The 11,756-nt window shown below is 47.9% G+C and overlaps 1 protein-coding gene across 1 annotated transcript in view; it reads left to right on the forward strand.

Moving 5' to 3' along the window:
* The window catches only part of Kif5a (kinesin family member 5A), a 38,497-nt gene extending 35,274 nt beyond the window's left edge, over positions 1–3,223 (forward strand). The window contains exon 29 of the mRNA XM_021657801.2: positions 741–3,223. The gene's annotated coding sequence lies outside the window, so the exon portion shown is untranslated. The remainder of the gene's footprint in view (positions 1–740) is intronic.
* Positions 3,224–11,756: the final 8,533 nt, after the last annotated feature.

Below are 11,756 nucleotides of genomic sequence, written 5' to 3' on the forward strand. Positions count from 1 at the left end.
CAGTACTGACTTCCACCACTAGGGGTCATTGTATTACATTAAAAAAATGGCAAGGTCTTTATCTCCACAGGTCACAGACCTTATACAGGGAGCTTGGGAGAGCATCCCATCTTGCCTCTGCGTTTACCCTAAAATCATCTTAGCTACTTGGAGATGTCTACGCTGCCTCACTTAAAGTGATGTCTGCTTTATTCTCATATACAATTCCTGTCTGTGCATATGCTATGCTCTATGACTCTTGGTGCCTCCAGCTAGTGACTACGATCTTCACCGTTCATTGAAGTCGGAAAACCAGCTGCCTTTCCCATTCCCAACCCCTCCAGCTTCAACCCCTCCCTCTTGCCAAATCCCCTGAAGCATCAGGGGCCCCTTCCTTGTCCCTGGTGTCACCAGGCTTCTTGTCGTGGTTGCTTTAGACCCCAGATAAACAATGGACATATTTTGTTGTCTACGTTAGCTCCCTCACTGACCAGAGTCAAGAGAAAAAGGCCCAGGCTCTTGCTGGGCTGCACTAGGCCATATCCCTCTCAGGCCTTCCTGGGAGAGTGGTCCAGGCAGAAAAGCATGAGAAGGAGAAGCTGGGAAGGGGAAGAGGATGCCGGGAGGACTTGGGGGTGGGCTGGGCCTGGCTTGTTGGTATTAAAGGAGCAGAACTGTGAAGCAGAGTGTGCCCATGCCTTCTGTTCCTGCAGAGACGGGCTGGGCTGCCTCCTCACACCTTCTTTCTCTTTCTTCCCCAGTTTCTGAGAGGGCCTGAGGCGTCTTCTCTCAGCATGCTGCAAAGCCTGTGGTCTCTCACTAACTCCCTCCCCGCCCGTGCTGTTGGACTGTTTGATGTCTCCTCTTACTGCGTATCTCTTTGTACTCTGTATCTATATATCTGAAGTCGCTGCTACATCTCCCCTCTCTCCGTCCTACTCTATATCTGATGATGTATTTTAGCAGTTTTTAAGCCTAGTCTCCCCTCCTCGTTCGGCATTAGGGGGTGGGAAATGTCTCTTCTTTCTTCCATACACTCGTTTCTTACACTGAGTGATATTAGTCACTGCGTGGAGAGGTCACAAGATGATAAAGGAAAGATGGGAGCTAGGAGCTGCAATCCTTCTCTCTCACAAACACACACGTACATGCGTGCACACACACAAACAGTGTATATACAAAGCCTTAAGCAGAAGAATGTTTTAGCATCTACGAAAAGAGAGAAACAGAACCCCTCTTTCCACAGAGTGCAGAGGAGGACCCAGTGGCAGGGCTGCTAACTTACCTGTTCCCATAGCCCTCACCTGTGTCACGACACTGCAGGTGTTTACTTTTGTCCTGTGGAGTCTCTGCCTTTTGCTCCGTTCTTCCTCAGTCTGAGAGCAGGGACTGCTAAGGGGCTGTTTCCCTTTCTGGCCCAGGCCTCTTTTGATACTTTCTACTCCAGACATCACAACCAGAACTTAGTTAGTTTTAGAAATATTCTAAGAAGTTGAGAAGGCAGACCTCTGAGGAATGGCTGCCCATCTGTCTGTGCCGATAGCTGTGGTGTCGGAATGGCCGGTTCCCTGGGTGTGCGGAGTGAACAGGCTGGGCCACCGTATGCTCTCCTACCACGGTGCCCTTTGAAGCCTCAGGCTTGCGCCTCCCGCATTGGGCTGCATGTGCTTCCCACCTCTGGCTCTTTTGGGGCTTCCAGTTCATTGGCATAATAGCTGTGTCTAGATGCTGGAGTCTGGCCTTTCCCAGTCTACTTTCTTCCCGGATTGAGTTCCTTATGCAATCTCCATCTGGTTCCAAGTGCGGAGGTGGGGGAGCAGGCAGCCACCTTAGCGCAGGAAAAGGCTCTGGTTTTGATCCCCAGCACTGCAAAAGCCAAAGCTGGGTGTGGAGGCTCACACTTTCGGATGTTGCTCTCAGAAAGCTGACGTAGGAAAATTGCTAGATTTGAGGTTAGCCTGGACTACACAGTTCAGGACACCTTGAGCTATAGCGAGAAGAAACTCTGTCTCAAAACAAAACAAAGTAACAAAGGGATAGGCCAAGTCTTCTGAGAAGTTGGAGGCTAAGTGCTTGCTTGAGCCTAATGCTCTTCCCACAGCCGTCCTCAGCCCAGGTCCTCTCCTCTCCTGCAATCAAGAGGATATTGCTTTAGTTGACATGGGCCTTTCCACGCATCTGCTGAGGTGATTTTCCAGGTAACTGCAGGGGTGAAGGCTAACTCAACCCAAGCCAAGAAATACAGAATGTAGATATGCCTGGTCTTATCTAGATGGGAGACCAGCACCATCCAATAGCAGGGCAGCCAACCGCCCAGATCCTTGTAGGTCTAGGAACACTGGATGCCAGCTGGTAAACATGGGCTGCAGTGACTGTGGCCCCTTCAAGGGAAAGCCTCAGCTCTTTTTACCTGTTAAGGAATGATGGAGATGCAAACAGTAGCAGAGTGGTGTGGGAGAAATCCAAAGTGGCAATTTCCCAAACACTTTTTAAAAATAAATCTGTGTAGGATGACATAGGGCTTTGATTGTGGCTCAGTGGTACCATGCTTGTCTTGGACACTTTAATATGACAAGTCTGAGGGTACGGTCTCTCTCTGGAACTGCAAAAACCAAGAAACAACTGAAATGATAAAGCAGTTCAGAGCTGGGAAGTTTATAATTTCTTTCTTCTCATACCTTTTCCCCCAAGTGGAAAATGCTTCATTAGTTGAAAGGCCCCGGAACAGTCCTAAGAGCCTGGGAAACACTTATTTGCAAGACGGGTGCGTTCTGGTTTCCCTAAAACCACAACTCAAAAGAAGGTTGGGGGACAGATGAGTCATGCTGCCTCAGACTAGTGGGTGAAAGAGGAGGACAGTGTCCTGCCTGTGGCCTCATGCCAGCGGAACACCCGAGCGTCTGAGGGAGGTTGTGTGGCCTTGCCAGCAAATGGATACAGCGGAGCAGGCGAAGAGAGGGTGACAGAGTGGGCAGCCTTCTCTCCAGCAAGATGTAAGGAACAATGCCAGTTGCTCATACTAATGAGAAGCAGCCCCTTTGCCGGAAGGTTCTCAGTGCACCCTCCCTCCTTACATTCACTTTGTCCCTTTCGGGGAGCCAGGTCACCACAAGGCCACCTGGCCTGCCCACTCCTGCCAAAATGTTGCATGCCAGTGTGGAAGACAAACCAAACTGCACAGATCCCAGTGTGTATTTACTTAGTGGACACAGATACCTTTAAAATAAAGTAAATTCATTCATGACTGTGTTGTTGCTTTTTATTTTTTAAAGTTTTTGTTGTTGCTGTTTTTATGTTTATAAGTGTTTTGCCTGCACATATATGGGCACCGTGCATGTGCCTGGTGCCCTCGGGAGGCTGGAATAGGGCTGCAGATCCTCAGGAACTGGGGTTACAGATGCCTGGAAGCCATGATGTGGGTTTTGAGAACTGGTCCCAGTCCTCTACCAGGGCAGCAACTGCTCTTAATCACTGGCCCATCACACTGACCCCGGTGTGGTTTGGATGAGAATGGATGGGCCTGATGGGCTTGTTTGTCTGAATAGTTGTTTGGGAAGGATTAGGAAGTGTGGGAGGAGGTGTGATTTTGGGGTCAGCTTTAGGTTCAAAACCACAGCCTTCCCTTAGCGCTCTCTGCCTCATGCCTGTGGATCTGATGTGAGTGCTCAGCTACTGCTCAAGCACCATGGCTTCCTGCCGGCTGCCACACTCCCCACCACGATGGTCATGGACTCCAACCCTCTGCAACCATAAGCCCCAAATTAAATGGGTTTGTTTGTTTGTTTGTTTGTTTACAAGTTGCCTTGGTCATGTGTTTTGTTAGAGCAATAAAAAAGTAACTCAGACACTTTACTTATTGAGACAAGGTTTCATATAGCCTACTGGCCTCAAATTCACTATCAGAATCTGTCCTTGAACTAACTCCCCACCCTCCTGCCAAGGGTTGAGATGCTAGGTGCCTGCCACCATGTCCAGCTGAAAATCTTTCTTCTCCAACCTCCCTTATCTCAAATTTAGGAGTTAATATAGACATATTACACATATATGTACATAAATACACATACGTATGTGTGTACACACACACATATATCCTTGCAGGTATTTATGTAAGTATGTATCTGAATATATATTATATATGTTTATATCCTTGATGTTTTTTTCTACATATTTCTAGAATATGTGGACATTTTCCCCCTTGACAATATATTCTGGAGATCGTTTTATGTCAACATATATCTATTTAAGTTGCTAAAAGGGATAGAAATATATGTTCAACCATCTCACTACTGATGGATGTCTAGGTTGTTTTTAAACTTTAACAGAACTTGCATCCTGTTCTCTTCATGTCCTCACCCAGACCACCAGAGTCTGTCCATCAGGTCCTTCCCCCTCCAGCATGTCTCTAGCTTACGCTGACAGCTCAACTCTGCAGTTTAAGATCCTTGTCCCAAATAAGGAACTGAAGACGGACCAAAGTAGGAACACCACCAGTGTCTGATTTGTCAAACCAATGTGTTTATTGGAGTTACTTCAGGAGTGCAGGTGAGGCTTACAGGAGCACAAATGACAAAGAGACAGCTGTGTCATCAAAGCCCACCCTAGCTCATGACACCTGGAAGCAGCCGCGCAGGTTGGGGGGGTGTTTCTTTCAAGCAGTTCAGTTAGTCTGAGCCTTTTCATGCAGCTCAGGGGGCTCTGCTTCCTCAGGGAAGCTCAACTTGTCTCTCTTAGACAGCTCAGCTTGTCTGAGAGTGTCGCTCAGCACTCCTGATTGCTTATATATGCTTAGGGAGGGAGGGGCCTAGTGGATCTGCTAAGTTTAGGAACCTTCCTGAGCCTCACAGTCTTCCCTGTAAGATGGAATGTTGCATCTCCCTCTAGAATGAGCATCTTGCCTTAAGGAGTTTTATTCCCAGATGGAAGGTTTTATCTTGTGGGGATTGCTTCAGAACACCCCCTGACACACATGTGCATCTACATGCTTAAGTCTGCAGGTGTTCTGTTGCTATTTCCTCACCCCTGCTTCAGGAAGCAGCCCCTCAACCACGCTTCTGTAAACTGCATCCCCCCCCAAAAAAAAATGCCGTCATTAGTGCCCCAAGCAGACTCGGTGGCATGGCCTCTTTAGTCGCTCTAGAGTGAACAGGCTTTTGTTCACATCCTGAAAAGCCACACAGCTAGTGCCCAAACCGGGACCAGCAGAGCCAAAGGGAAGCTGAGGAGGAGCAGTTACAGGGTCCCAGTGAGGGGTGGAAAGGCATGGGACTGAGGACAGCCTGTCTGGGTGGGGTAGTGGGGAGGAGATCCTGAAATGGCTGTCTTTCCCCTGTGCTTTGGGTGGTGAGTTTCCTGACTGAGGTGCCTCCTGTGTACTGTGCCACTGTTATCTGTGATAAGATATGCAACCTGAGGCATCTGGAAGGGAGGTATCAGTGGGGGCACTGAAGGATGACTGTCTTCCTCCTTGATGAGTGGGGTCCTCTACACAAGTGTAGGGATACCCCCAAGGTGGCCAATGCAACACGTAAATTGCAGTTCCTAAAGTAGCATGATAGCACAGAATCATAAGCCGGTTTGGCAGTTGTATGGCTTTTGCTGTGGGCGGTAAGCCAGGCAGCCATGGTTCAGCTGCCTGCCCAGAAAGAACTTACCATGTAAGGGGCTTAATTATAATAAGACACAGAGAGACAGAGAGGCTACAGATACTATCCTCTGCCGAGCTCTGATGAAGCAGGGAAAGCAGATAAAGAGGAGGATGAGATGGGGGTGCTGGCTTGCCATTTCTTATAGAAGGTGGCTCTTAAAGGGAAGGAAAATATAAATTAAACCGTTACTGAAGAGCTTTTCCTGGGATAAAAAAAACTTAGGCCCTGTTGGGGGGAGTCAAACAGCGAGGAAGGACAGTGAAGTTGGAGGGATAGAAGATGTCCCTAGCTGGACAATTAATTCAGAAGAAGGGGAAATCTGAATGAGCATGAAACGGGGTCCTTTAATAATGGTCCAGTTCAAGAGACCATGGAAATCAGGGACTACTGTGCAACTGAGTTGCTGGCATTGGGACAGGCTTGTAAACAAAAACAAAAATGCAGTTCCCAGCCCGGCTGCTGCAGGAGGGCCTGGGACGTGCGATCGGCTGCTGTGGAAGGAAGGAGAGTCAATAGGAGGCCAGGCCTGGTGCTGCATGCTGCAATCCTGCACTCAGAGGCAGAGGCAGGCAGGTTGCTGTGAGTTGGAGGCCAGCCAGGGTTGTTCAGAGAAACCCTGTCTTGAAAAACAAAACAAAAGAAAAAAGAAACTGCTATAAGTAGCCATGACTAATGAGAGAAAACTTGCATTATCTGAGGCAATATGAGAGTAGTCAGTCCCCAGTGGATTGGTCTTCGTTAGGGATATCCAGCTATCAGCAGCTGAGGTCCCAAGAATATCAACAACCCGATGACAACGGAGGAAGGACAGGCACTCCTGAGAGAAGTGAGCATATGAGAGGCAGTAGCTTATATTACACACATATGTAATATAAATAATATATATTTACATGTGTAATGTATACAATATATAAAATATACAAAATACTTACAGTATATATCATATATTACTTGCTTAGTCTTTTTAAGACAGGGTCTCCTGGTGTAGCCCTAAACACGAGTGGCTTAGACTAGTGTGTAACTTAAGCTTACAAAGCTAAAGCAGGGGTGGAGGGAGGAGAGGTGGTGCAGCATTTAATCTCAACACTTGGGAGACAGAAGCTGGTGATCTTTGTGAGTTCAAGGCCAACTTGGTCTATATAGAGAATTCCAAACCATCTGGTAAGACCCATTTTAAAAAGGGTTGGGTGTGTGAGAAAGACAGAAAATGCAGACAAGGAGGTCTGTCTATCACTTAGTCAAATGTATCTAGCTTGGTGTGGATCTACAGTTCCTAGGGGGGAAATCTGATCAGATGCCCAAGTCAGATAGCTCTGGTAGCAGGCATGGCAGCAGCAGTCCTCCAGGATGAGGTCAGAGCCTCATGGGAAAGGATTGGCTCACGAAGGCCTGGGTGGAGAAGTGTCCTTCACCCATGCCTCTGTGCCCGGCACTGCCATTTTTAATGAAGGTATTTTCATGATGTATTGGTCCTTGCAAACAATTTTTAAAGTATCCCCTCAACATCTAAGACCAATGGACATTTCCTTAGAACAGATGGTGGTCGGCCTCCAGAGAGGGCGCTCACCCTCTTTAGAAAGGTTTTATTATGTAATGCTAAGCCTGGGCACTCTGCTGGTTTGGAAGGAATCTAGAAGGGCTATAACAGCAGTTAAAGAAGGTAAAGGCAAGTATTCTGCACGGCCGTGTCTTAGGGGCACTACTGCTGTGCTGGAACACCACGACCAAAAGCAACTTGGGAGGAAAGGGTTTTCCCTCTCCTGGATCACAGTCCAATGAGGGAAGCCAAGGGAGAAACTCAAACCAGGCAGGAACCTGGAGGCAGGAGCTGAAGCAGAGGCCAGGGAGGAGTGCTGTTCACTGGCTTGCTCATCATGCTTGCGCAGCCTGGTTTCTTGGAGAACCTAGGACTACCAGCCCAGGGATGGCACTACCTACAATGGCCCTTCCCATCAATCACTAACTGAGAAAATGTTCTACAGGATTGCCTGCATCCAGATATTATGGAAGCATTTTCTCAATCCAGGTTCCCTCCTGAATTGATGATGCCCTCCTGAAGCAGATGGTTCTAGCTTGTGTCAAACTGGCATAAAACCAGCCAGCATGGGTAGAAAAGGTTATTCCCAGAACCAAAAAGGTTATTAAATAATATCCCAGTGATAGGAAAGGGATACCTCCCTGTACATTGGGGCCCCCAGACTTAACTAACGGTTATCGCCCCTGCTGCTGGTTGCATGGTAAGTTAAGACCCTGAATGCTTTGTCTACTGAGCATAGGGAAGTCCATCTGGTGCTGAGCAGAAACAATGGCTTTTATAGTGCCAAAAACCACTATGCATTCTCTGGGGGTGTAATTCTTACCAATAGTTCCGCTCAGTTTCGGATGCTGTGTTCTATGTTACAACATGCCAGGAGAGATGAGTCCGCTGGTACAGCAGAGGCATGACTGTTAGAGGTGCAACTAAGTGCTTTCCCAGGGAAAGGAATAGCGCTCTGCTCTGGAAGCCGGGCCACAGCTGGGAATCACGCTTTGGTTCTGTAAGCCGGGCCAAAGCTGGGAATAGCGCTTTGGTTCTGTAAGCCGGGCTGTGGCTGAAGCTTTCAGGCTTCCCGGAGAGAACCCACACACACTAGCGATTACTGCAGAGAGTCCTAATAGGCCAAGCTCTGAGCATAGATGAGAGTGCTGAAGTGGCACTGTGGCCCACTGCTCAGTGGTAAGTGGGGGAAAGTTCACGCATCTGTATCACCCCCTCCAAGGCTCAGGCAACATCACGGAAGAGAGAGAAGAAAGGATCTAAGAGTCAGAAGAAGGGAAGGAGTATTTCCTCTGGGGGGGAGGAGGGGAGCTCATAAGACTGAAAGTTCATGAAACTTACAAGACTCAGGAGTCACGGAAAGTTCTGACATCACAAGTCACTCAAATGGTTCTATAAGCCTTTAACATCTGCTAAGAGAGAGAAGGCTCTTTTGTGGAGCTGCCTACAAGATAGACAGGGAGATCAGAAATGTGGCTGATCTCCCCATGGGGATGGGCCTTTTGTGGCACAGCTTGCTTTGAGTCAATTATATGCCTTTAACTTCCCACTCTTGCTCCTTCCATCTGTTGTCTGTATCCCTCCAAGAAAGTCACACAAGGGCACACCCTTTCTTTCCCCTTCCTGATAAGCGATGGGTCTCTTTTCTCTGATCTTTTCTTTTTTTTGACACTGTATATTCCTGGCTGGCCTAGAACTCCCTATGTAGACCAGGATGGACTTGAACTCAAAGAGATCCACCTATCTCTGGTACCTGTGTGCTAGAATTACCACCACCTGCATAGCTGAACTTATTTTCTGACAGCAAACTCTCCAGAAGTAAGCCATTTCCCACCTGTATTTCCTCTCTTTTCTAGGGACAGGGTGTCTATCTATAAGCCCAAGGCTGGCTTCTACTTCCCAAATGATAGGATTAATGGTTTCTGGCTTCCATCTTGATTTCTTCATTCACTTGTTCATTCCCCAGTCCACACTGATGTGGTCTTTCTCTGCCCCACCCCCACCCCCACCCCAAAGGCTACAGGTTACCAAGTGAAACAGGTGTTTCTCAGCTCTGCTCACTCCTTATCTGGCCGTTTCTCTACTCTTTCCTGTTAAGACTCTGCTCCCCAGATTTCTACAACCTGGCTTTCTCATCTCTGCCCATGCAGTGTGTGTTTTGTTTTGGAGACAAGGTTTCTGTGTGTAGCCCTGGCTGTCCTGGACTCACTTTGTAGACCAGGCTGGCTTCGAATTCACAGAGATCCGCCTGCCTCTGCCTCCCTGAGTGCTGGGATTACAGGTGTGTGCCACCGCACCAGCTCCCTTTTGAATCTTGCACCAAACTCTTTTAAAAATTATTTTACATTTTCTTTACTATTTTTAATTGTGTAGATGTGGGGAGCCACGTGCATGTGACCCGCAGAGGCCCCGGATACTTCTGGGGTTAAAGTCATAGGTGAGGCTGAGGTATTTTGCTTGGGTGCTGGGAACCAAACTTGGGGCCTCTGGGAGAGCAGTGCATGTTCTTAGTCACTGATCATCTCTGTACCCCACTAGCCAATTTTCCCCCTTTGTAGCTCAAACTGGCTTTGAGCCTGACAGCCTCCCAAGTGTTGGGATCACAAGTGTCTGCTACCATTCCTAGTCATACCAACTTATGGTTTCTAAGATTTATTTATTTTATGTGTCTGAGTGTTGAGCCTGTATGTATGTGTTGGGGGTTGGTCTGGTGCTATGTATTCAAATGCTAAATGCCGGCTCCCGAGATCTGGTTTCAGTCCAGACACAGTCTCACATACACCAGGTGATGTTGTGGAAACCTTCTCTCCAGTTTTAAATTGGCTGGTTAATAAAAATACCTAGAAGCCTGTACCTGGGCGGAAGAGAAGCAGGCATCTGTGACCTGGGCTTGGGGTCAGATGGTGAGCAGGAAGAGGAAGAGACAGAGAGGAGAGGAAGCCAGAGATAAGGAAGTTGTCATGGGGCACTATGGACCATGAGCATGTGGCCACGAGGGCTTCCCTGATGGAACAAAAGCAGCCCAGGCAAGAACAGTTACGGCAAGTGACTTGGGGTATGTAGCTGGGAAATAGTGAAATAGCTTAGAGGGTTAATACCTGCCCAGTAACTGTGCCTTAAAGCTTATTATAAATCTAAAAGGTCTCTGTGTCTTTTATTTGGGAACTACACAATCTGAAGTGAGGTAGAAAATCTAAATAGTTATTTAGGAGCAAATGGGGGTATAGCAAATGCCCTGAATTTTTTAAATTTTTTTTTTTTTTTTTTTACTTTATGTATCACATGTATGCCTGGTGCCTGAGAAGGTCAGAAGGCATTAGGTCCTGTGGGGAGCAGATGAATTCCTAAGTGAATGTACATCGTTAACACAGGCATAGCCATGTCAATGACTCCAGTGCCTTGGCTCCTGGAAATGGCAAAAGCCTGCCTGAGTGAGGCTTGAAAGCATGACAAAGCCTTCCTTTGGTCTAAGTACAAGTGTTTAGAAATTATGACCAATGTGTGCAGAAACTGGCAGCTGCAGCTTCCTCCTCCTGGGACTAGCTAACCCCTGCCCTTTCTGCTGTACATAATAAATGGTTCTGAGTCACCCTCCATCAGAATGTGCCAGAGTATCCGACCCCAGCTTTTCTCTGTGTATGTCTAGAGTTGCTTTAGTGTCTGTCCTTTCTTCATTCCCACACCACCCCAGCCAGGTTGCCCGGACCAAGCTGCGGAGGATGACACAGGATCCCTGGCAACTGGGGTTCCAGGTGGCTGTGATCCAGTGTGTGGATGCTGGCTGAACCCAGGTCCTCTGGTAGAGTAATCGGTTCTCTTAACTGCCTAGCCATTTCTCCAGCTGTTTTATCCTAAAAACCACACGTGTATGTGTGCATACGTGTGTGGGTAGGCGCATGCATGTGGTGGTCGGCAGACAAGCTGTGCGAGCGAATTGGTTCTCTCCTTCTATCTTGTGGGTTCTAGGTGGGACTTGGCTCATCCAGCTTGGCGGCAGGTGCCTCTACATATAAGCATCTCGCCAGCTCTATGTTCTGCTCTTGGACCTTTGCTTATTCTGAGAAATGTCATTCATGACCACAGGTTCCACAACAATCCTTAAATCTGTATCCACAGCCCAGATTGCTCTGCTAACCGTCGGGCCCGAATGTCTCCCAGCGTTGCTCTTTCCCAGTCACCACAATCTCAGTGTAGCCACAGCTCTCAGTATCCTTCAGATCTCTCAACCTCAGTGCGTTTTCCAGATTGACCTAGAGCTATATTTATCGATTCATGTGCCTGTTTATTTGATGTCCAGGTGTTGTACAAGGCAGGCAAACAGCTCTGCCGAAGGCACACTTGCAGCCTCAAACTGTGTATCTGTAGACGCCATTTCCTCCTCACTGCTTTAGTTCAGCATCAGCAGGTTCACCCTTAGCACACGTTTCTGCAACGTTTGTCCTCCGCTGGAATGTCTGAATAAGCACACCAGTAGGGTCAACACAAAGGGTCTGTGTGCCTACCTCCCGCCTCTAGCCTTGTGTCTGCATCTGTCGAGTCACCTCACTACTTACAACCTACACAAACGAGGCTCTTTTTGGTTTTCATCTTTGTGT

Source organism: Meriones unguiculatus, chromosome 17 (genome assembly GCF_030254825.1).
Source record: "Meriones unguiculatus strain TT.TT164.6M chromosome 17, Bangor_MerUng_6.1, whole genome shotgun sequence".
NCBI lineage: Eukaryota > Metazoa > Chordata > Mammalia > Rodentia > Muridae > Meriones > Meriones unguiculatus.